The sequence below is a fragment of the Gorilla gorilla genome, chromosome 13 (assembly GCF_029281585.2).
Source record: "Gorilla gorilla gorilla isolate KB3781 chromosome 13, NHGRI_mGorGor1-v2.1_pri, whole genome shotgun sequence".
NCBI lineage: Eukaryota > Metazoa > Chordata > Mammalia > Primates > Hominidae > Gorilla > Gorilla gorilla.
Genome location: NC_073237.2, coordinates 87,865,071 through 87,891,153, shown reverse-complemented (window position 1 = coordinate 87,891,153; position 26,083 = coordinate 87,865,071). Strand labels below are relative to the sequence as shown.

General features: G+C 41.4%; 1 protein-coding gene across 3 annotated transcripts in view; it reads left to right on the top strand.

Moving 5' to 3' along the window:
* NFIL3 (nuclear factor, interleukin 3 regulated) overlaps nt 1–26,083 on the top strand; it is a 78,130-nt gene that overhangs the window by 37,005 nt on the left and 15,042 nt on the right. The window contains exon 1 of one of the 3 annotated variants that reach the window (XM_004048252.4): nt 25,635–25,852. The exons of 1 other annotated variant lie outside the window; for it this stretch is intronic. The gene's annotated coding sequence lies outside the window, so the exon portion shown is untranslated. One more of the 3 variants, XM_055349861.2, reaches the window with a different exon arrangement.

The following is a 26,083-nucleotide window of genomic DNA, read 5'->3' as shown; positions in this document are numbered from 1 at the left end:
TAAGATAAGGAAGAAAAGAATAAAGGTTAGATAGCAGATAAATAAAATAGAGAATACAAAAACAATAAAGAAAGTGAATTAACCCAAAAGTTTGTTCTTTGAAATGATCAACAAAATTAACAAAATTTAGCTAGACTAATAAAGAACAAAAGAGAAAAGATACAAATGACTAAAGCCATAAATAAAAGTGAAGACATTACTATTGAATATACAGAAATAAAAAGGATTTTAGGAGAATAGTGTGAACAATTGTATGCAGAAAATTAGATAATCTAGGTGAAATGGACAAACTTTTAGAAATACACAAATTACCTAAACTGACTTAAAAATAAACAGAAAATCTCAGCAGACCTATATAACAAGCGAAGAGATTAATTCAATAATCAAAAATGTCTCAACAAAGAAAAATCCAGGACCAGATGGCTTTACTGATAAATTCTACCAAACATTCAAAGAACTAACACCAAATCTTGAACTGTTTTTAAAAAATAGGAGAGGAAACTTTCTAACTAATTCTATAAGGTCAGCATTACCCTGATATCAAAGTCAGATAAAAACATCACAAGAAAAAGGAAACTTCAGACCAACATCCCTTATGAATAGAAATGCAAAAATCCTCAACAAAATCCTAGCAAACTAAATTGAACGGCACATTAAAAAAATTATACTCCACAACCAAGTGGGATTTATATCAGGAATACAAGGGTGGCTCAACATAAGAAAAGCAGTAAATGTAATACATCACATTAATAGAAAGAAGGGGGAAACCCACATAATTACCAAAATGTAATGCAGAAAAGGCATTTGACAATCCAATATCTTTTTTATGATAAAAATAACTCTCAGAAAACTAGGTAGAGGAGGGAACTTTCTCATATGCTAAAGAGCATTTACGAAAAACCCGCAGCTAACATTATACTCTATGGCAAAAAACTAAAATTCTTCATTCTAAGATCAGGAATGAGACGAGGAAGTTCACTTTCACCCTGCTGTGCAACATCGTATAGTTAAGTTTTAGCCAGAGCAATTAGACAATAAAAAAAAATAACTGAAAAGGAGCATGTAAAATATATTTATTTGCAAATGGCATTGTCTTACTTATAGAAAATTCCAAAGAATACACAAGAAAGCTAATAAATTAATTCCACAAAGTTTCAAGGTACAATGTCAATACCAAAAATCAGTTGTGTTTCTGTATACCAGCAATGAATAACTAGAAAAGGAAATTAAGAAAGCAATTTCATTTACAATAGCATCTAAGGTAATAACATACCTAGGAATAAATTAACTAAGAAGGTGAAAGACTTGTATATTGAAAATTATAAAACGTTGCTGAAAGAAATTAGGACCAAAATTAATGGAAAGACATCCCATTAAAAAGAAGACTTAATAGTATCAAGCTGTCAATACTACCCAAAAAGATCTACAAATTGAATGCAATCCCCATCAAGATTCTGATGACCTTTTTTTCTAGAAAGGGACAAGCCAATCTTTACTTCATATGGAATTTCAAGGGACCCTGAATAGCCAAAGGCACACTGAGAAATATAATGAAGTTAGAAGACTCACACTTCCCAGTTTTAAAACTTACTACCAAGCCTTAGTAATTGGTTTGAAAGGGGTCTGTTCCCACCAAAACTCATGTTGAAATTTGATCCCCAGTGTGGCAGTGTTGGGAGGTGGGGCCTAGTGGGAGGTATTTGAGTCACAGGGAGCAGATCCCTCATAAATAGATTAATGTCCTCCATCAGAGGTGAGTTCTTGCTGTCACAGGATTGGATTAGTTCCTGCTAGAGCATGCTGTTAAAAAGAGCCTGGCTTCCTTGGTTTCCCTCTCTTGATTCCTCTCTTGCCATGTTCTTTTTGCACGTACTCCCCTTCTGCTTTCTGTCGTGGATGGAAGCAGTATGAAGTCCTCATCAAATGTAACTGTTTAATCTTGGCGTTTTCAGCCACCAGAATCATGAGCCAAATACACCTTTTTTTAAAGTAAGTTACCCAGCCTCAGGTATTCTGTTATAGCAACCCAAAATGAACAAGAAAGTAAGCAAAATAGTGTGGTGCTAGCATGAGGATAGACATAGAGCACTAGAATAAAATTGAGAGTTTGAAAAAAAAAGTCATTTGACAAAGGTGCAAAGTCTATGTAATGTGGAAAGAATATTCTCTTTAACAGGTGGTTCAAAAGAATAAAGTTGAATCCCTACTTCATATTACATACAAAAGTATACAAAAATTAACTCATAAGGGATCAATGGCCTAATTATGAGAGCTAAACCATAAAACTCTTACAGGAAAGAATAGACATAATCTTCAACACCTTGGGTTTGGCAATAAATTTCTAGATATTACACCAAAAGCACAATTAACAAAAGGGAAAAATAGACAAATTGGGCTTCTTCAAAATTAAAAACTTTTGTGCATCAAAGAACACTGTCAACAGAGTAAAAAGGCAACTTACAGGATGGTAAAAAAAATATTTGCAAGTCATATAACTCATAAGGGTTCAATATCAAGAATAGATAAAGAATTCTTAGAACTCAACAATAGAAAGACAACACAACTAAAAAGTAGTTAAAGGACTTGAATAAATATTTCTCCAAAGAAGATATACTCATAGTCAATAAGGATGCGATAAGATACTCAACATCACTAACCACTAGGGAAATGAAAATTAAAGAGGCACAATGAGATATCACTTCACAGATACTAGGATGGCTATAATTTTAAAAATGGAAAATAACATATGTTAGCAAGAATATGGAGAAATTGGAACTCTTGTGTGTCATTGGCATAAATATAAAATGGTGCAGCTCCTGTGAAAAACAATTTGCCAGTTCCTCAAGAAGCTAAACATAGGATTACTATATGAACCAGCAATTCCACTACTAGCAATCTCAATACCCAAAGGAATTGAAAGCAGGACTCAAACAGTTACTGGAATGCCAGTGTTCATCACAGCATAGTTCATAATAGCTCAAAGTCAGAGACTACCCATGTATCCATCAACAGATGAATGGGTAAACAAAATGTGATATATACATACAAATGGAATATTATTCAGCTTTAAAATGAATGAAGTTCTTATATATGCTATACATGGTTAAGACTTGAAAACATCAGGGCCGGGTGCAGTGGCTCACATCTGTAATCCCAGCATTTTGGGAGGCTGAGGCAAGCAGATAACCTGAGGTCAGGAGTTTAAGACCAGCTTGGCCAACATGGTGAAACCCTGCCTCTACTAAAACTACAAAAATTAGCCAGGCATGGTGGTGCGGACCTGTAATCCAAGCTACTTGGGAGGCTGAGGCAGGAGAATCACTTGAGCTCAGGAGGTAGAGGTTGCTGTGAGCCAAGACCATGCCATTGCATTCCAGCCTGGGCAACAAGAGCAAAACTCCATCGAAAGAGAGAAAGAAAGAAAAAAGAGAGAGAGAGAGAGAGAAAGGGAGGGAGGGAGGAAGGAAGGGAGGGAGGGAGAGAAAACATCATACTTAGTAAAATAAGCTGGACACAAGAGCACGTATATTGTATGATTCCACTAATATGAAATACCTAAAATGGTCAAATGTATGGAGACAGAAAGTATATTAGAGATTACTAGAGGCTGAGGGGTGAAGGAAGGAGTTATTGTTTACGGTTACAGAGTTTCCATTTGGAAGGATGAAAATGGTTTTGGAAATAGTGATGATGGTTGTACCATATTGCAAATGTAATTAATGCTATTGAATTGCACTTTTAAAATGGATAAAATTAGGGGTGATGTCAGCAAGATGGTCAACTAGAAGTTTGTAGAACTCCTTGCCTTGCAACACACACAAAAACAAAACAATGAATATACAACTACATTTCAACCAAAATAACTAAAGGAGAACACTAGAGAAGAGCAAAGGAGCAACAGAAATCCTGTGAAGCACAGAAATCCAGTATGGCTACGTAGAGAAGGGAAGGAAACAGTTTGCCTCCACCAACTGGTCCCCCAGTAAGGATCAGCTCATAACCAGGAGAGACTTTCTCTCTGCAGGGAAAGGTAAGCAAGAGGACTCCTGAAATCCCCATCACCACTGTGGACATCTGCATTCTTCATTATTGGAGACTCCCACAGTCCTCACAGATTCTGATCCTAGTTAAGGGAGCTCCCCAGTGTCTACACACTGCACTACCCCAGAGAAAGAGCTGATGTTGTATCTCTCCCCTTGTGGTCTGAGCTGCTGCTGTTCTACACTGTCTTGGAATTAGGGCCACTGCCAGACTGTGTTCTGCTCCAGGGATGAGCAGCCATTGCACCTCTCCATCCCTGAGTCTTTGCTGCCACTGTACCATGCCCACATGATAGCATTACCATCTCTAAGTCAAGCTGTTACTACAACCTACCCCTGAGCTAAGCTACTGTGGAGACACTCCATCCCCCCGATTTCAGTCACTGGAGCACCCTGCCCTCAGGGTCTGAGCTAACACTCTTCCTCACTGCTCTGGGATCTCAAACCTCTGGCACATCAGAACAGTTGCATCTCCAAGTACCATAGCTGAGGTAGTGCCCTGCTTTCTATGGACCCTAAGCTTCAGCCCTACAGAGCAGTCTTGCGCCCCCAGTGCCCAAGCCAATGCAGCACCCCACCCCTCAGAGAACTAGAGCACCTGGCAATGTGTGTAGCCATACTCTGGAGCTGAGCTGATGTGGCACCTCATATTCCAGGGAAACTTACCCTTGGCTGAGCTGTTCTACCCCACCTTTTAGGCTCAACAGCTAAAGGCCCTGCCTCCCTAAAACTGGAGTAGCCCACCAGAGTCCAAGCTGCTGAGGCATGCCCACTCCATGGGGAGTAGAGTCATCACTGTCTACTCCCCGGTCCTCAGGGCCTAAGCCACAGCTGGGCCATTCCTGGGTCATTGCTGCTGCAACAACTGGCCTCACAGAGCCTGGGTTACTGTCATGCCTCACATTCTCAGAATCCAGAGTCACTACTGTGTGGTATCTCATCCCTCAGGGCCCAAGTTGTCACTGTTTCCTGTTGGTTCTGGGACCTGAACTGCAGTTGTGCCTTGCTCCCCAGGGCCAAACCCTCAGAGTACCCCTTCTTCCCAGAGCCAAGTCAGTACTATGCCCTGACCACCAGGACCACAGTCGTAGCTACAACCTAGCTCCCTGGGCCTCAGCTGCTAGGATATGCCTCAGAGCAACAGACCCCAGCTTTATTAGAGAACTAAAGCCACTTGTGCCTCAGAGAGTGAACTGAACCTCAAGTCCCAGGTCCTATAGTAGTTTTGCAAGACCCTGAGCCCAGCCCAGGACTCTGGCTCTACAGACACTCAGAGCACCTGGGCCCTGGATCCCAGCACCATTACCTGTGGGCCACGTCAGGCTTGAAACGAAGAGAGATTCCTTCAGCTAAGACACTTCAGCTAAGTGGGGACACTGTGGAGAAGAAAAGTACAGGAGAATCTCTAAAGCTCTTGCCACCAAGAATCCTAATAACATATGCTGCCACCACCGTTGCCACAAAATCTTGCAGCCTAGACCACTGAGGCACCCACAGTCATTGCTGATGTTCATCACAGGTAAAGGAGCTACATGGAGAATTACATAACTACACCCACCTGGGACCAGACCCATCACACCCTGCCCAATTGTCTCCCTCAAGCCCATCTGTGGGTGAAAATCTTTCCCAACAAAAGCCACTGTGTAAAGTTTGAGAGAGGTGACTGCTCCACCAGATGCACAAACGTCAATGCAGGATACAAGAAACACAAAAAACGAAGGAAATATGATACCATCAAAGGAACACAACAATTCTTCAGTAACTGACTCCAAGAAAATGAAAATTTACCAACTGCCTAAAAAAGAATTGAAAATAATGATTTAAAGGAAATCCAGGAAGATACAAAAGAATACAGATAGATAATTCAATGAAATCAGGAAAACAATTTATGATCTGAATGAGAAATTCAATAGAGATAGATATCGTTTTTTTTAAAACCACACATAAATCTTAGAATTAAAGAATTTGATCAATGAAATGAAAAATACAATCAAGAGCTTCAACAGCAGACTAGATCAAGCAGAAGAAAGATTCTGTGAACTTGAAGATAGGCTGTTTGAAATGAATCAATCAGAGGAAAAAAATGAAAGTGAAAAAGAATGAAGAAAGCCTGTTGGACTTATGTAACACTACTAAGCAAACAAATGCTTGCAATATGGAATTTTCAAGAGAAGAGACAAAGACAGGGACAGAAAGCTTATTTAATGAAATAATTGCTGAAAATTACCCATGTCTAGAGAAAGATATTAATGTCTAGATTCATGAAGCTTAAAGTTATCCAAACAGAACCAAAGAGGTCCTCTCTGGGGTACATTATAATCGAGCTGTCAAAAGTAAATGATGGCAGCTGCAGCGTGTCTTGAGCCAGGGCCGCTAAGAGACCAGCTGCAGTGGGGGAGGTGTGGCTCGGGCTGCATGCTCCATGGAGCTGGTGGGGGCTGGTAACAGGTGGGAGCCGTGCCCCCTTCTGAGTTGTTGGGGCAAGAGTCCTGCAGCCACCCAACCACAGCTACCAACCCAGCCTAGGAAGCCCCTCTGTCCCTGCAGGCTTGGAAGTGCCTGCTCCCAGTGCCCACTCTGGGGTAGAGCAAAGTCGTGGTCGAGCCCAGAGCTGTTGTGACCTGTTCAGGTGTGCATGTGCTCGGGGTGGTGCTGACATGTTAGCCCCCTGCCGCCTTGGCCTCCTCCAAACTTTGGGCCCTGACCAGCACAAGTGGGAGGCCAAGGAGGTGCTGACGGCAGCTCAGGCATGGGCCATGGGCCTGCAGGTGCCCTTCAGCACAAACAGCATGGGCACCATGGACAACATGATTGGTGGCAGGAGGCATACAGGCTCCTGGGCAGAAAGGGGCTGTTCCCTGGTGAAGCCCCTCCTTCAAATCCCAGATGGCCTGAAGCATGGGGGCCAGGCTATCAGTTCCAGGTAGAGTCTGTGGACTGGAATGAGAACTTACGGCGCTTTTTCCAGGCCTGCCCATGGCTGCCCATGGACCAGTCGGCAGGCATTTCTTCCCTTCTGAGCCCATAAAAACCCCAGACACACTCAAATTTGAACAGACATCAGGATGACCTGCCTATGGAAAGTAGCTACCCACTGTGGGTCTCCTCTCTACTGAGAGCTAGATACTTATGTGCATGACCTGCCTGCAGAAAGGAGCTACCCACTTTAGGTCTCTTGAGAGCTGTTCTGTCATTCAGTGAAGCTAGTCTTCACCTTGCTTACCTGCCAGTTGTCCACATACCTCATTTTTCCTGGATGTGGGACAAGAACTTGGACCCACTGAATGGCAGGACTGAAAGTGCTGTAACACAAACAGGGCTGAAACATGCCCCTCTGCTTGCCACATTCCGGATGACAAGAAGGAGAGAAGAGCTGTGGCCCTTCGGGGAGCTCAGACCTAGGGGCTCCCAGAGCCAGGGCTGTGGCACCCTCTTTGGGTCTGTGTGGTTCCTGGCATCTCCAAGCTTCTGGGCACCACCATGTCCCTCTCATCCAGATGTGGGCACCCACAGCAGAAGCCACATGTGGTACATCTGGTCCAGCTGCAGCCTTGCAAGGAGCCAGCACCTGTGCTGGCACCTGGAGCTGCCTGTGCTGCCAAAGCAGCCAGCATGCCTGGCTGTGCACAATGGCCAGATCCTGCACTTGCTCACCCACACACCCCTCACCACTCTGCGCCTGGCTCGCCCTTGGCAGGTATAGGTTACAGGCTGGTAGCATAAGCTGAGCACAGCCTGCCAGGCTGAGTGGGCAGAACGAGCCCAGCAGACACAAGCAATACTCAGGCAGAGGACACTGCTGACCACAGAGGTTTCTGGCTGGTGAAGTGACACCCCAAGGACATAGAGAATTTAAAAGGTAGCAAGAGAATAGCATCGTGCCATGTATAACAACATTCTCATTAGACTACTAGTAGATTTCTCAGCAAAAACCTTGTAAGCCAAGAAAGAAAGGGGTAATATATTTAAAGTACCAAAAGAAAAAACCAAGCTAGCCATAAATACTAAATCTAGCAAAGCTGTCCTTAAGAAATGAAGGAGAAATAAAGTCTTTCACAGACAATCAAAAGCTGAGGGAACTCATCACCACTATCCCTGCCTTATGACAAATGCTTAAAGGAGTTCTTCAAGCAGAAAGAAAAGGACAATAATTGCTATAATGAATACCTAGGAAAGTATAAAACTAGTGAGGAGTAGTAGTATAAAACTCGCTAGTAGTTTTATTCTTTCATATGTATGAGTACAGGCAAACACGTACTCAAATTCAGAATACTCCAACACTATAATGGTGCTATGTGAATCATTCATATCTCTAGTATGAAGGTTAAAAGTCAAAACAGTCAAAAATAACGAAAGCTACCATAAGTGGTTAAGGAATACAAAATATAAAAATACGTAAGTTGTGAAATCAAAAACATAAATTGTGTGGGGTAAGGTAAAAGTCTAGAGTTTTTATATGTGACAGAATTTAAGTTGTTGTCTGTCTAAAATAGTCAATTCTAACTATAAGAAGTTTTATGCAAGCCTCATGGTAACCACAAAGCCAAAACCTATAACTGATATACAAACAATAAAGAGAAAGAATCAAAGCTTAGCATTACAGAAAATCCTCAAATCGGAAAGATAGACAAAAAAAGCAAAGGATCCACAGGACAACCAGAAATCAAATAACAAAATGGCAGTAGTAAGGTTTTACTTATAAATAATAACCTTAAACGTAAGTTGATTAAATACTCCAACCAAAAGACATAGAGTGGCTTTGTGAATTAAAAAAATAAGATCCAACTATATGCTTCCTACGACAGACCCAGTTTAGGTTTAAGGACAAACATGGACTGAAAGTAAGAGGATAGAAGAAGATATTCCATGCAGATGGTAACCAAAAGACAGCAGGGGTGGCTGCAACTTATATCTAATTAAATATACTTCAAATCAAAATCTGTCACAAGAGACAAAAAAAGTCATTATTTAATGATAAGGGGATCAATTCATCAAGAGGACATAACAATTATCAATATGTATGCACCCAACATCAGAGTACCTAAATACATAAAGCAAATATTAATGGACATGAAGAAAGAAATACACAGCAATACAATAATAGTAGACCATTTTGATACCTCATTTTCAACCATGAATAGATCAACTACACAGAAAATTAATAGGGAAATACTGGACTTGAATTTCACTTTAGACCATACAGCCCTAACAGACATATACAGAACATTCCATGCAACAGCAGCAGAATACACATTTTTCTCAAGTACACATGGAATATTCTCCAGGATACACTGTATGTTAGGCCACAAAACAACCCTTAACAAATTTAAAAAAAATAAAATCATATTGAAGATTGTTTCAGACCAAAATGGCGTGAAACCAGGAATCAATAACAGAAGAAATCTTGAAAAACTCACACATATGTGGAAATTAAACAACATGCTCCTAAGCAATCAACGAGTAAAAGGAGAAATTAAAAGGGAAACTGTAAATACCTTGAGACCAATGACAATGGAAATGCAACATACTAAAACCTATGGGATGCAGCAACAGCAGTTTTGAGAGGAAAGTGTATAGCAATAAGTACCCACATTAAAAAGGAAAAAAGATCCCAAATAAATAGTCTAAAAATATTCTTCAAGAACTAGAAAAAGAAGAACAAACTAAGCCCAAAGTTAGCAGAAGGAAGGAAACAAGATCAGAATAGAAATAAATGAAATGGAGAACAGAAAAACCATAGAAAAAAATTGGTAAAACTGAGTTGGTTTTTTAAAAAGTAAACAAAATTTAAAAACACTTACTAGTCTAGCTAGCAAAAAAGAGAGAAAAGACTGAAATAAAATAAAAAATGATATTGAAGATATTACACAGATGCCTCAAAAATTAAAAGAATCACACAGGACTATTATGAACAATTATATGCCAAACAAATTGGATGACTTAAGAGTTGGATTAACTCCTAAAAAAGTAAAGCCTACCCCAGTTAAATCAGAAAGAAATAGAAAGCTTGAACAGAATAATAACAAAGAGATTGAAGAAATAATCAAAACCCTCCCCCAAATTAAGAGCCCAAGATCAGATGCCTTCGCAGCTGAATTCTACCAAACATTCAAAGAGGAAATAATACCAATACTTCCTAAACTCTTCCAAAAAATAGGGCTACAGGAAATACTCCCAAACATATTTTATGAGGCAAGCATCATCTTGATACCTAATCCAGACAAAGACATCACAAGAAAAGAAAACTATAGGTCAACTTCTCTGATGAGAATTAATGCAAAAAATTCTCAATTAAATGTTTTCAAACCGAATTCAACAACACACCAAAAAGACTGTACAACATGACCAAGTGAGATTTATTTCTGGCATATAACACTGATTTAACATATGCAAATCAATCAATATAATATACTACATTAACAGAATGAAATAGAAAAAACCATCTGATCCTCTGAATTGACAAGGAAAAAGCATTTAACAAAGTCCAACATCCTCTGTTGATAAAAACTCTCAACAGCTTAGGTTTAGAAGGAAATTTTCTCACACATAATAAAGATTTTGTATGCAAACCCCACAGCTAACAACATAATCAACAGAGAAAAACGGAAAGCTTTTCCACCAAGATCCAGTACAAGGCAAGGATGTCAACTCTCCACTTCTAGTCAGCATAGTACTGGAAGTTAGCAAGAGCAATCAAACACGCACACACAAAAGAAATAAAAGGCAATTAAATCAGAAAGGAAAGAAAAAGTATCTCTATTTTGCAGATTGTACAATCCTATATGTATAAAATCCCAAAGATTCCACAGGGAAAAAAAACTGTTAGAACTAATAAGTGAATTCAGTAAAGCTGCAGGATTCACAATCAACACACAAAAATCAGTAGTGTTTTTATTCACAGAATAATAACCTAGCTGAAAGAAAAATCAAGAAGACAGTTCCATTTACAGTAGCATCAAAAGAAAATAAAGCACTTAGAAATTTAACCAAGGAGGTAAAAGATCTAGACACTAAAAACTGTAAAACATTGATGAAAGAAGTTGAGGAAGAATAAATACAAAGATATCCCATGTCCATGAATACAATAATTAATGTTTTTAAATTGTCTGTTAACCAAAGCAATATACAGATTCAATGCAATCCCTATCAAAATCCCAATAGCATTTGTCACAGAAATTTTTTTAAAGTTCAGAAATTCATATGGAACAACAAAGGATCCTGAATAATCAAAACAATTCTGACAAAGAAATAGTTGAAGGTATCACACTTTCTGATTTTAAATTATATTGCAAAGCTATAATAATCAAACTCATACTGTATTGGAATAAACCCATACCATATTGGAATAACAGGCCATAGACCAGTGAAACAGAATAGGGTGCACAGAAGTAAATCCAAACATATATGGTCAATTAAGTTTTGACCAAGGCACCAAGAGGACACAATGGAGAAAGGATAGTCTCTCTAATAAATGGGGCTAGGAAAACTGAATTTCTACATACAAAAGAATGAAATTGGACTGTTATCTTACATCATGCACAAAAAGCAACTCAAAATGGATAAAATACCTAATTTAAGACCTGAAACTATAGAACTCCTAGAAGACACTATAGGGGAAAAGTGCCTGAACATTAGCCTTGACAATGATTTTTTTTCCCCTAATTACACCAAAAGCTCAAGCTACAAATGTAAAGATAAGTAAATGGAACTACATCAAAATAAAAATCTTCTGCAAAGCAAAGGAAATTATCAACAAAATGAAATAGCCTATGAATTGGGAAAAAAATTGTATACCCTGTATCTGATAAGGGGTTATCATCCACAATTTATAAGAACCCCTACAATTCAATAGCAGAAAAACAAATAACTCAATAAAAAATGAACAAAGAACCTGAATAGACATTTCTCCAAAGAAGATATGAAAAACGGCCAACAAATTTGTATGAAGGTGTTCAACGCAGTTAATCATCAGGAAATACGAGTCAAAATCACAATGAGATACGACCTCACACCCATTATGATGGCTATTATTTAAAAGTCAAAAGATAACAAATGTTAGTAAGTATGTGAAGAAACAGGGAAGCCTTGCATAGTGCTGGTGGAAATGTAGTTTGGTGCAGCCATTATAAAAACCAATATGAAAGTTTCCAAAAAAATTAAAAATAGGACTACCATGTGGCCCAGCAACCCCCTTTCTGGGCATATACCCAAAGGAAATAAAATCACCATTTCATAAAGGTATGTGCACGCCCGTGTTTACTGCAGCAGTACCCACAATAGCCAAGATATGGAAACAACCTGTGTGTCTGTAGAGAGACAAATAGTTAAGAAACTGTGCTACATACATATAGATAATGACATATTATTTTGCCTTTAAAAAAGGAGATCCTGCCATTTGTCACAACATGCACAAACCTGGAAGTTTGTGCTAAGTGAAATAAGCTAGACACACACACAAAAATACATAATCTCATTTACATGTGGAATTTTTTAAAAAGTCAAATATACAGAGATAGGGAATAAAACACTGCTTACCAGGGGTGGGGCTAGGGAGGTAGAAAGGAAATGGGGAGATGTAGGTCAGAGGACACAAAGCAGCAGACATGTAGGATGAACAAGTCTAGAGATCAAATGTATGTGAAGATTACAGATAATAAAATTGTACTGTATTTGCGATTCCTGCTAAATGAGTAGACTTTAGCTATTCTTGCCACAAAAACTAACAAAAGTGTAACTGTGTGAGATGACGAATATGTTAATCTGCTTCTTTATAGTGACCATTTTACTATCTACATGTATCCCACAATATATTTATATCTTAAGTATAAATGATTAAATTTATTTTCTTAAAAATGGTCAACAGGCAAGTTTTGTTATATATGTATTCCTGACCCAAAAAATATAACATGTAATATATCAAATACCATTGAATCGTGCACTTTACATGGGTAAATTGTATGGATGTGAATTATAACTCAATAAAGCTGTATTAAAAAAGAGATTTAGGACAGTGGTCTTCAATCCCCAGGCCACAGACCGGTACTGGTCCCTGGCCTGTGAGGAACTGGCCCGCACAGCAGGAGGTGAGCGGTGGGCGAGCAAGCATTACTGCCTGAGCTCAGCCTCCTGTCAGAGCAGCGGAAGCATTAGATTCTCATAGGAGTGTGAACTCTATTGGGAACTGCGCACGCGAGGGATCTAGGTTGCGCACTCCTTATGAGAATGTAACTCCTGATGATTCGACACGGAACAGTTTTATCCTGAAACCATCCCCCAAAACCGTTGCACGTGGAAAAATTGTCTTCCACGAAACCTGTCCCTGCTGCCAAAAAAGGTTGAGGACTGCTGATTTAGGGGATAGTATCAGTAGGAAATTGTAATTGACTATATATGAAGCATGTAGTGAACATTTGTCACTTTATGGCTACTTGGCAGCGGAACCTCTTCCTATTTTGGGTTATACAGCCTGTCTCCAATCAGAGAAGTTGAAGATCTTCTATTAATTTTCCCAGACTCTTGGTAGCCAGGGTCCTGGCATATGACGTAGGTCCTGCCAATCAGAAATACTTAACTCCTCCTTAGCTCCCTACCTTCAACTCTTTGTTGTTGTTGTTGTTGTTGTTGTTGTTGTTGTTGTTGTTGTTGAGGCAGTCTTGCTCTGTCGCCCAGGCTGGAGTGCAGTGGCGCCATCTCGACTCACTGCAAGCTCCGCCTCCCAGGTTCACGCCATTCTCCTGCCTCAGCCTCCGGAGTAGCTGAAACTAAAGGTGCCCGCCACCACGCCCGGCTAATTTTTTGTATTTTTAGTAGAGACGAGGTTTCACCGTGTTAGCCGGGATGGTCTCTATCACCTGACCTCGCGATCCGCCCGCCTCGGCCTCCCAAAGTGCTGGGATTACAGGCGTGAGCCACCGCGCCGGCCCCACCTTCAAATCTTAATCAGAAAATGGTAATGTGAAGAAATGGAGATCATGCAGGCTCTTTCCCTGGGGCAGTGCCTGTGAAGGTGGCTGTATCCTGTTTGCAGGAGCTTTCTTTCTCGTAGCAGCATTGGAGGAGTGTGCCATGCAGATGCAGTTTCTCTGTCCTACAGCAGAGACAGTAGTGCCTGCGGGAGATCAATTCTGCAGTTTGATTTGGGGCATAGCTTCCGGCTTTTTAGCCTCCAAACCTGACTTGCCACAGATTCTGTGAGTTGCCTGGAGTTTTTTGGGTTTTTTGTTTAATAAATTACTGTTCTGCTCATATTAGCCAAAATCGGTCTGTGTTGCTTGCAACAAAGTACCCTGAATGTTGTAAAAAATTGCTCCCAGATTCTCAGCAAGTTGAGTGAACTATGGGATGTACAAGATGTAACTGAAGGAAGTAAAAATCCAGCTAGTATTAAAGGGAAGAGTTCTGATAGTACCTGGCATGCATAGGTGAAATGTTAATTAGATTATAAGCTGTAGGCACATGGAATAAACTGTTCACTGAAAGTCTCAATAAGGGACCCTGGTTGACCACTGTCACAGAATAGAATGGTAGTCATGAAGACCATGTGGCAAAATCATAGTCCTCACTTCACCAAGGCAGACCTTTCTTCCTACACTCCTCAGTTTCAGGTGCAGGCAGATGTGTCTAAAACTGATTCAGTGCCAAACGGAGCCATCATCCAGCCTCTAGAGGCAGGTGGACTTGGTCAGGCTTCATGAGGACCATGATGAAATGGCACTCAAGTTCCATTTCAACCTCCTTTGAGTGGCCTTTTATGTACCGTAGAATTTGAATTCCACATTTACTAGTCTCGCTTGCAACTGGTATTCTGGATGCAAATTAAGATAAAATTTGATGGTGAAAGAGGGGTGAGGCACACTTCCTGTTGAGTTAGCAATTGCTGCAGGCAGGCAAGGTCATAGAGATGTTGGAGTTTTCTGACCAGCAGCTCCAGGGGCCTGATGATTGTATTATTGTATAAGTCAGTTGCATCAAGCGGTTTTATCCTAATTCTCACAACTCTGGATTCTGATCATTTAGAGGACTGAATATCCAAAGAGGGTGATGCTTCCACTACTTGACATAGCAAATACTTGCTATGCCTAGTGGGGGCAGTGGAGAGAGAGAGAAAGAAAGAGAAAACACACAATTCAGTTATTAGGTACTTTGGGGGAATGCAAAAGAAAACCAGGGAGCACAGGGGTGCCTGGAATCATAGAAGACGGCTCATACGGATACTGTTATTTCACCTACAGGCAGCCTTGCCATGGTCCTCAGGCATGTTCATGCTGACCTCCACATTCCCTAGGAAACCCTTTAGAGAAGTGTTTGGCAAACTACAGGCCTATGGCCCAAATCTAAACTGCCACCTATTCTTAATTATTTTTAAATTGCGATAGCTTTAAGAGTACAAGCAATTTTTGGTTACATGGATGAATTGTATAGTGGTGAAGTCTAGGTGCACTTGATTTTTTTCGAAAATTATTCATATCCTCTTACTATTTTCCTATTGGATGTTGATTTTCTTGTAAATTTATAAGAGTGCTTAACATATTAAGAATGTTAAACCTTTTTCTAGAATAAAAATGTGAACTATTTTCTCAAATTTTTTGTCTTTTAATTTTGTTTAAGGTGTCTTTTATCAAACAAAAGCTGCTTGATGGTTAATTAAATATATTTATCTTTTCTTTTGTAACTTCTGGGTTTCATGTAGACCTGTTCTCCCATATTTTGGTTTTGTACTTTTATGTGTAATTTAACACTTAAATCTTTAATAGTATGGGAATATTTTTATGCTTGGAATGAGATGAAGGTCTAGCCAATGATTCCAACATGATGTATTTTCCCTTGGTTAGTAGACACTTAGCATCCATTTTTTTCTACTCCCATGCAATCTGATATCTACTTGGGGAGGCTTGAAAGCCGAAGAAACATGTCTTAGACTTCATGAAGCTGAGGTTCTGGAAGCATATTGTGTTCCATTGTTTAGAAGCACTCATGAGAGCCTGTGTTGTGCAGACTGGTCTCAATCTCCTGGTCTCCAGCGATACTCATGCCTCAGCCTCCCAAAGTGCTGCTATTATAGGCATGAGTCACTGTGTCTGGCCTGAGAATCAACTTTTTAAGTTTCTCAAAATATCCATTAGAATTTTGATTAAGAGAGATTATACTCATTGGTTAATTTGGGGGTAATCATCATCTTTATAATACTCTTAATCAGAAATGTATTCAATTTTTTTACTTGTTTGGCTTCTGTTAGTCATTATTCAATGTTTAATAGTTTTCTTTATGTAGACTAACTTGTACCTTTTTGTTAGATGTAGTATTAATTATTTGATAGTTTTTCTTATTGCGAATAAGACACTTTTCCCAAGTATATTTTAAATATATTTAAATATAATATTTTCAACTAAAATACTAAGAGCTAACATTTATTAAACACTGCCTAGGCACCAGATATGTTATTTATGTTATGCTTCACATGTTATTCAGTCACAAATGAAAATATTGTTCACAAAATACTCATCTAACAATGACTTAAACAAATCGAGGTTTGTGTTTCTCATGTTCAAGAAGCCCAGGAGTAGGTAAACAGGTGCTGACATTGACGCTTCCCTCATGGTCAAATGGGTGCTATAGTTCTAGCATCATATCCATTTTTAAGGCAGGAGAAAAGGAAAATAGGGGCACCTGCAACTTCTTATTATGCCCGTTTGGCCAGAATGATGTCAGTTAGCCACCCCTGCCATCAAGGAAGTCTGAAAGTATTTGATACTTGCAAATCCCAGAGTAAATAAAGACTGGATGAATAAGCTTGTAAGTAGATCTTGTGTGAGTCAAACTGCAGCAATGCTCATTCATAATATCCTCACCATAACCTTCAGAGGGCAGCATGACTACAATACCAAGTGTGCAGAGGAGGAAACTGAAACATAATGAGTCTCAGCAATTTGCCGATAGTCACAGCAATAAATGTAGAATGTGTGCTTTTAGCCATTCTATTACAAATGATTCCCATATGCAGGAAAATTTTGTTTTTAAATATTAACATCTTGTCCAGCTACATTACTGAATTCTTCTATTTTTGCATAAGCTTTAGTTTTGCTACATAAGTAAATGAACATATGGAATTATATCTTCCTTGTAATATTGATAATTCTTTTTTTTCCTGTCTCATTGCAATGGCTAAGACCTTCAAAATGATGTCAAATAATAATGAGTTTCCTGTTTATTTTCCTACTTAAATAGGAAGGACTTTATTGTTTCACCATTAAATGATTAAATTTACACTGAAAAGAATGCTTTTCAGATATTCAGTAGTAAAGATAAATATTTTTCAGTAACAAGAAAGTTTTCTTTCCTAGTCTGCAGTTCAAAATGTTTTCCTTTTATCACATCAAAATAGCTATACTTCTGACTACTCTCCAGCTACTTTAGCAATATATATCATACTCCAAAAAGAGTACTAGAAAAGACCTCCCTAAGACCTTCTCACACTAATGCTTTACAAATCAACCTCCCATTTCTTTTCAGCTCTGCCTTTGCACAGCAGAATTAAGATCTGGAAAAAAAAAACTAAACAACTTCACTGGAATATATAGGTTCTTATGTGTCAGCAACAGTTTTCATAATACTGCAAAAGATAAGAAAATGGACAATTTCTCTGCAAGACTGAGAGTCATCTTTCCCTGCTACTTTTAGTGAGGGACATGTTTTCAGGAAACCTATTTTTGGGACTATTGCTGCACTTTGAATCTTTGACAGGTTCTGAAAGAAATTGGCTGGGCCTGAGTTTCCCAGAAACCGGAGCCTGAATCAAATCTCCTGTGCTAAGCCTTTCTTGGGAGGTACAATTCTAGAACTGCAAGAGTAGGAGGAAAAGAAGAGGAGACAGAGAAATAGGGGAAGTACATTTATAAGGACAAGGTACACTACCAGGTTGACTACAGTGCCCCAAGACAGCACAGACTGTGGCTGGGATTTGGGACATCATGCCACTAAACATTGTAGAGAGGAGGCATTTATCTACTGGTTCCATCCCATCTCCTGTAACTCATGGCTCAGAACTAACCTGACGGTGTGCCAACTACCCTACATCGTGGGGTTGTGTCACCTGCCCCTGGTAGCCCTTGGGAAAGACAGGTTCCTGGCCCTCTGTGCTTGTGTGAGTTCCTAAGTGATGGGAGGTGCCCATCTGTAAGTTCTGTCCATCTTACTTGCAGCAGCAGGAAAGCATTGGGAACCCAGGAAGACCCAAGTTAGCTGCTGGTGGTAGAAGAGGGAAAGGCGTCCAAGACAAAGCCTCTCCAGTAGCAAGCAAGAGAGGCTTGGGACAGGTGAAGCAAAGGGGATCCAGGAAGGAGACACACTGGGACTTGCAGAGAGGTCATTTTTACAAAGGAAAGTGGTGTTTTACTTATGCATTAGGGGGAAAGTCTTTTGTGGCCTGGGTCATTGAGCAGCACAAGTCCTGCACTGGGAACCATCCCAGACGGCCAGGAGCAGGAACAGAAGCAAAAGGAACTCTGGAGCATCATAGTCCAAGTACAGACACTCCCTGAAGGCCAGTCACGTCGGCTTCCACTGTGGTTAAACTGTTCAAGTCCAATTCCACTTGCTTCTAGTCTCCAGCTGGCTTTCTCTCGTGGGATGAATACACATCCTTTGTAATAGCACAGGAGAGCATGTGCTAGTGCATCCCTAAGCTCAGGCTCTGTTCCCGTGACACCTTTCCCCTCTCCACGGAATGGCAGAAGGATGAAACATCTTAATATATGGGATGCGCCCAAGATAGTGTGTGCATGCTGTGGTGTTTGAGCAGTATTTGTTATTCTTACTGTGTAGAGGAACTGAAGCATATATAGCATATGTAAAGTACTATTGTGCTGTTTCTCAGATGAAGAAACTGAGGCATCAAGGTTTCACGTGACTTATCCATGACCACCCAGCTCTAGAGTCCAGGCTTTGAACCATTTCCCTACACTAATTCTTAATGTGTGACATTTGGGGAAAAAAAGCATTTAAAACGATGTGTTTTAAATGCTTGAATAACGTACTGCCTGAATAACGTACTGGTTGGTTTTGCTACTCCAGGTCCCCTAGGCCTGGGCCTGGTCTACATTTCCACACTGCTCTCCCATGCCGACTTTGCAAAACCTGGGTTTCCATCAAGCTCTCTGCCAGGACTTGTCACTCCCCAAGGTTCCCTTGGTCACCAACCACACTGGCTTTGCTAGGCCTGGCTTTATGTGGTACTCTTTTGAGGCATGATTCCTGCCTGCAGAATACCCATACATCTTTAAGACTTTGGTCATAATCCCAGCACTTGGGAGGCTGAGGTAGGAGGATCACTTGAGGCTAGGGGTTTGAGACTAGCCTGAGCAACAGAGTGAGATCCTGTCTCTACAAAATGCTTTTTAATTAGCCTGGTGTGTTGGCATGCACCTGTAGTGCTAGCTGCTTGGGAGGCTGAGGCAGGAGGATTGCTTGAGCTCAGGAGGTCAAGGCTGCAGTGAGCTATGATCATGCCACTGCACTCCAGCCTGGGCAACAGAGCAAGACCCTGTACCAAAATTTTTTTTAATAAAAAACTTTGATTAAATTCTACCCTCTTTCAGGAAGTACTTCTGCCTCTGCTTCAATGGAACGTGGGTCTCCTCTCCTTCAAGCCCCTCTTGGTACACAGTCTGGTCTTTCCAGTGACAGTTACCACACCGTGACAGTATTCGAGTTATGCTTTTAACCCACCATCCTCATCTTCCCATTAACCTCTAAGGGCCTGGCTTAGTTTCTGGCCCCTGCTAAGTAGTCAGTAAACATGTACCTTAAGTGAGGAAGTGAGTGAATGAGCGCCAAGTCTAGAGCAGGCATGGGACATCACTCAACTGTTCAAGGGATGCCTGGCACCCAGCAGGTGCTCCATAAATGGAAGAATGAATGAATTCCAATCCCCATCCACCTCTGTTATTCTTTCTTGTAGATGTACGTGCTCACTTGTTCATCTGAATTGAATAGGATCCTGGCAGCGTAACAAGATTTATTATGTATATGTAATTAATATGGACACGCACACACATACGCATGCACAGGCACAAGTATTTGGTTGATGATACTATTTTTCTGATGTATGTTGATTCTTTTTTGGGTTAATAATAATAGCTAACACTTGCTAATATATCAGGCACTTTCCTAATCAGTTAATAGGTACTAATTTTATCCTCAGAACAAGTTGAGATTGATACTATAATTATAAATGGTTGTCAAAAGGTGAAAGTGAGGCACACAGCAGATGAGAAAAGTAAGTTGCCCACAGCCACAGAGTTCCTGAGTGGCTGTGGGCAAGCTGGGATGTGGACACGGGCCTCTGTATCTGGGTCTTCAGCACTGTGCTCTACTGCCTGCAATTCCTGGTGACTGCCCGAGAGCTGGCTCTTTTATCATCCTGCCAGTATGCGGACTCACAAAATCCTCCACAAACCTACACGCACTGCCTGAGAGCAGCATCACACAGCAGCAACTGAAAACACAGTGGCAGCTGAATCTTGAGCACTTCTGAAAGTTTCTCAGAAGACCAGAAATGCAGTCAAGCACCCAATTTCCGGACTTCTTAAGTGCATTTACCAAACTGATAGCATTCGCTTTAATCTCTTGCTGAAACAAACGACTCCTCCAGAAGACAACTTTTGTCTCTGGAGTGACAAAAGTTGGTGGGCAACTCAACAAGGTAATTTTCTCTTGTCCATGTTACAATTAGGCCAAGGGAAGATTATGAATGAGCCAGTGCTTGCCATAGCTGCTTTGCTGCAAATATCACATTTGCAGTTTTTCTTTTCTGCGATATATGCTGGTGGCATGTTAGTCAACCCATGCTAATGAGAGAAGGAACGTGGCCAACCATCTGGTCGGCTCCATCGGGTTTCAGATGAAGGAATGGACATTCAGAGAGGTGAAATGATCCCCTTGGTGAGTATGGGGTACAGAATGCACTAGAATTTCAGCTTCTGAGTTGCAGCTGTGTAGCTCTTTCCAGTAAACTATCCTGTGCATGACTTCACAGAAATGTTTAGATAAGCTTTACTTCGTTGATTTGAACTGGATTGCAATGCGGACCTGTCTTGTCTTATTCTTCATAAAATGATTTTTGTTAGAACATATTTCACAATTTTCTATTTCACATACTCATAGCCCTGCTAGCTGTGTCCCAGTTGCTGGCTGAGTGCTGCCACAATGCTTGCTCCATCGCCAAGATTTTGCAATGAACACGATTAGCTGCTCCCACAGTCTTGACCATTTTTAGCGTATTCTCCTTTTTCCTACCCACCTTTTTTTGTTAATGTCCCTTATTTTGGCACTCTTACTCACATATACCATTTAATCTGAATGAATAAAAATGCTTACTGAAATGTGTGCCATCTGTGGTGGCTGAATTTAAAGACATGTTTCAGTTTTTGTAATAGTGTACTTGCAACATTTTCTCTTCTTTGCAAAATCACCTCTTTCTGGTCTTTTCCTGGGTCCTTTGGAAATGCTTTCAAATGTATTCAGACCATCAGCTGATTTTGTCTGGGGAAATCATGTCGTTGGTGCAGAGATCTAATTTCTTTCTTAGCTTGAGCAAGAGCTGTTTAATAGGAAACATTTTGGCTTCCCATACTTTAAAGCCATCGCTTCTACAGGGAATGTTATGTGACCATCTTCTATTACCCAATTTCCCGCAAAAGCTAGTTTTTGAAAAAGAAGGCCAAGCATGCTAATAGAACTCCTGCTAATGGAGCCACATGGCAAAGTTAGGAGACTGAGAGGCAGAGGCTGGAAGACAGTTGAAATCTTAAAAACTACAACGTCTAGGTTGTGGCCGGGATAGGTAGATGGCAAGAGCAAAGAGAAAAGTGGATGTTTGGGGGAATGAAGGAATCCCAGGGAGTAATGATCTGAATGACTGGAGAAAGGCCAAACGAAAAAACTAAGAATGAATAGAGTAAATCAAGATAACTAAATTTAAAAAGAAAAAAGGTCAACAAAGGTAGAAAAACTACAAGAAAAGGCAAAGCAGAAGAGGAAGACAGAGGTGAAAGATTAAAAATGACATGAAGAGCAGAAATAAAAGTGCATGAGTGGTGGAAAGAAATATCATTCCAGGAAGTTTCTGCCTCAACAGTCAATGACTCATTGCATCAAAGCCAAAATCCCAGCAAAAAGCACACACTGATGGGCGTGGGGAGGAGAACCTCACTAAGGCTACCATGCTAGCTCACATCTTAAAGCCTCCACTTGAAAACAAAACAGGTCTGGTGCTGTGACTCACACCTGTAATTCCAGCACTTTGGGAGGCCAAGGTGGGAGGATTGCTTGAGCCCAGGAGTTTGAGACCAGCCTGGGCAACATAGAGAGACATTGACTCTAACAAAAAAAAAATTAAAAAATTAGCCAGGCATGGTAGTGTGCACCTGTAATCCCAGCTACTTGGAAGGCTGAGGTTGGAGGTTTGCTTGAGCCTGGGGGGGTCAAGGCTGCAGTGAGCCGTGATCACTCCACTGCCCTCCAGTGTGGGCAACAGAGCAAGACCCTGTCTCAAAAACAACAACAACAACAACAACAACAACAACAACAACAACAACAAAAACGATATGCTATGGATTCCTAGAAACTGAACTTCTGTTCCTGGAGTTTAATAAAAAGACACAAGATGGTCCATAAACATACTACAGTGGAAAGAAAATGGTCCTGGCACACAGGAGCCCTGATGCAGGCTGCCGGCCACCAGACCAGACAGGAGGTCACCAAAGGGCTTTTAGTTATCGAAGTTTTTTCTACAAAGAAATCCAGAAGTCCAATGCACAAAACAGATAGGGTAGAGCTGCCCAATTTGGTTGCCAGGTAGGCAGCCTGCTTTTTAGCCACTGAGTCCCCCGTCTCCACCCCCTGTTCCCAGGACATCTCTGTAGAACTCAGAGGACTCAGACTGTCCAGCCTCTGGGTAGGTAAGCCCTGCAGTCTTTTATTTTTTAATGAATTGCTTGCCTAAACTGAAAATCAGGATATTTTACCAAAAAAAAAAAGAATGTCAACTTTCTTCTGAATAATTGGAGCTGTGGGCTGTGCAGTCTTTTATTTTTTAATGAATTGCTTGCCTAACATGAAAATCAGGATATTTTACCAAAAAAAAAAAAAAAAAAAGTCAACGTTCTTTTGAGTAATTGGAGCTGTGGGCTCCTGGAAACAGCAACTGATGAAAGAGCTGAAAAACAGTCTTCTTCAATGGGTCACTTTCTTTTTGCCACACTCCACGTGTGGCTAACGTCCTGAATTCTCATTATCCATCTGACTTTACAGTTACTCCGGCCTAGTGAGGTCCACTGTAAAATCCCTGGGATATATATATGGCCTCTTGGGGATGTTCCAGCTCAAGACATTCTGCAGCTGTAGAAAAATTATTACTATATTAAATTAAGTTGTTACTAAATTACAAATTCCTATTAATTCCCATTTTAGTAAGGAGAAGTCACTGTTTTGGTCATTCTGTTCTCAAGCTATAGCTCTTATATTTGCTTAGTCAGAAACCATGTTGGCAGTATAATAAAATGAATTAGAATGTGGTTGATTGTCTTCTGCTGGTAGTTCTCATCCCTGTCCAGGCACCTCCTCCCTTGCCCCTGCCCTCAATCCACCCTTAGCACTGAGAGGTTGCTGAGAGCAAGAACCCCTTCCTCCTCCTCCTGAGAACCTTACAGCCCAGCTCCATCATCAGGCACATGCTGATGTCTTCCTAGAAGCTTCCCCACCCTGGTTAATTTGTTTCAAATATCTTAGGTTTTTATGCTCCATTTACTCGGGTTAATCTGCAAATACTTACCTACTCTGTGAATGTTCTAGGATATAATATTAGATACATCATCACTTCGGCCCTGGGGACAGATCCTTCATCCTATTGTTTAGTGGTGTCCTAATCACCAGGAGGAGCTAAAGAGTTGTTTTCTAAGCTGGTATCTCAGATACCTTTCACACTCCTCTGATTTCCAAGTTAGATGGTAACAATGAATGATGCACAAATATAATACATACACAATCTAAAATACTCCAAGTAAATACAGGAGCATTCGATTTCAAAATTCAGCATAAAGAATAAGTTTCCAGGTTGAGAAAGTTCCTCCAGCATCACTGCCTGGGGTGGCTCCAGGCACGTTCTTTACCTGTCTTGAAGGTCGAGTTGTCTTTAAAGAAAGACATTTACTACAACGGCTTTGAAATTCCATGAAATTATTCAAAATGCAGAACAAGGTCAGAACACGTGAAGGGGAGGGTAGACTATGCAGGACAGCCCTGGATTTCTAGACAATAGCTGCATTTCTGACCCCAAAAAGGCAACTAATATGGATATGATTTTGATTTCATCTAAGAGAGGTTTTCAAAGCTATAAATAAGCATTGTAAGGTTTGGGCAAAAAGGAAACTATCAGTAAATTTGAGAAAAGTGGCCAGGCACAGTGGCATGCGCCTGTAATTCCACTACCAGGGAGGCTGTGGCCGGAGGATCCTTTGAGCCCAGGAGTTCCAGGCCAACCTGGACAACATAGTAAGACCACATCTTGAATTATTATATATGTATGAGAAAAGTGGAAATTATAAACTAAAATCAGGATTTGTTCTCATGAAGGTAGTCAAGTTTGGAAAATGTGTAGTGGAGGGGATGTGGTTCTTGCATTAGTCAGCACCGGGAAGATGGTGTCGGGGAACACGCTAAGCCCATATTGTACGTCTGAGTTTTCAGAGCCCTGTCAGCAGAGCTGTACTACCAGATAAATCACGAACAAGAGTGCGTTCAAAACCACAACGCTGCCCTGGAAGGCTTTCCAAAAACCCAACTGATAGGTGATAAAAATTTTTTAAATGTGACTCGGGTTATTATGATATTAACTGTGCAAGAAGGGGAAAGGTAGAAAAGACAATCTTGGCGAGTAGATCTGCTGCTCATGGCAGACACTAGGGATGGTACCTGGGTGTTCACTCTGCTCTTCTCTTTACTTTGGTTTTTGCTTTTTAAAAACGAAAGGAGCAAAAAGAAGTGGAAAGTCGTGGAGGCACTCGGCCCAGCCCCCACGTAGTTCAAGGAGACCAGGAGGGAGCTGGCTGGTGGAGGTCCTGCCCACCTGCCACACTCCGTATTTGGGCAAGCCTGTGAGTCACTGTCGGGAACATGGCTCCCTTCGCCAAGGCCAGCACTGACCACTATCCGTGTATCGGTAAACGCAGGGAGTGTGCCACGTGCCTTGACAATCTAGCGCGACGACTTAAGAAGTCGCGGCTAGGTGCTCTTTTTTCCATTTTTTTACGTCTCTTCCGTAGCCCGGGAATTAGGGAGAGAAAACTACCGTATCCAGTTAGACGCAGAAATAACACTAAGCAGCTATCAGCTCAAAATCACAGGAAGAGATCCCGCGCGGTCGTCTCAAGCCCCAGCACCAAACGACAGTGGGCGTCCCAGCGGGGCGCACCCGAGCGCGGACCTTCACATCCTCCGAGGAACGCCGCACCCGCGTGGCGGGGGTGGGTAGATGGACCTCAGCGAGCCTCGTTTCCCAGTCGTGTTACGCAACAACTTTGCAGCCGTCATCTTCGCCCTAATTGTGCAGGGGGCGGTGTTTGTGCGTGGAGCTTCCCCTCCCGGCTCCGGGCCGTCGCGGCTCTCCGGAGAGGCGCCGGGACATTTTAATCGCTGCCTCCGCCGCGCAGCCCTGCGCAGCTGCCCGGCCGCGCCAACCCCTTCCCCGCCGCAGCGCGCCCCGAGTGTTGGCAGCTTGCCAGCCGCCACCCCCCGCCTTCCCTCCTGCCCACCCCAAGGTAGAGGGCTCCTCTCGGGAGTGTGCGGGGAAGGGGAGGCCGAGGTCCCTGCCACGCCCGGGTAGCCGCAACCCGCAGTGCTCAGTCGGCAACAGGTAGCCCAGCAGGCTGCGGCTCTCAGGAAGACAAAAAGCGCCTCTGCGAGCAAGTGAGGGTCGCGGGGTGCGCAGAGCCACCGCGGCGACCGGGAGGGTGAAGGGAGCCAAGAGCGGACGGGGCGGTGGGACGGGG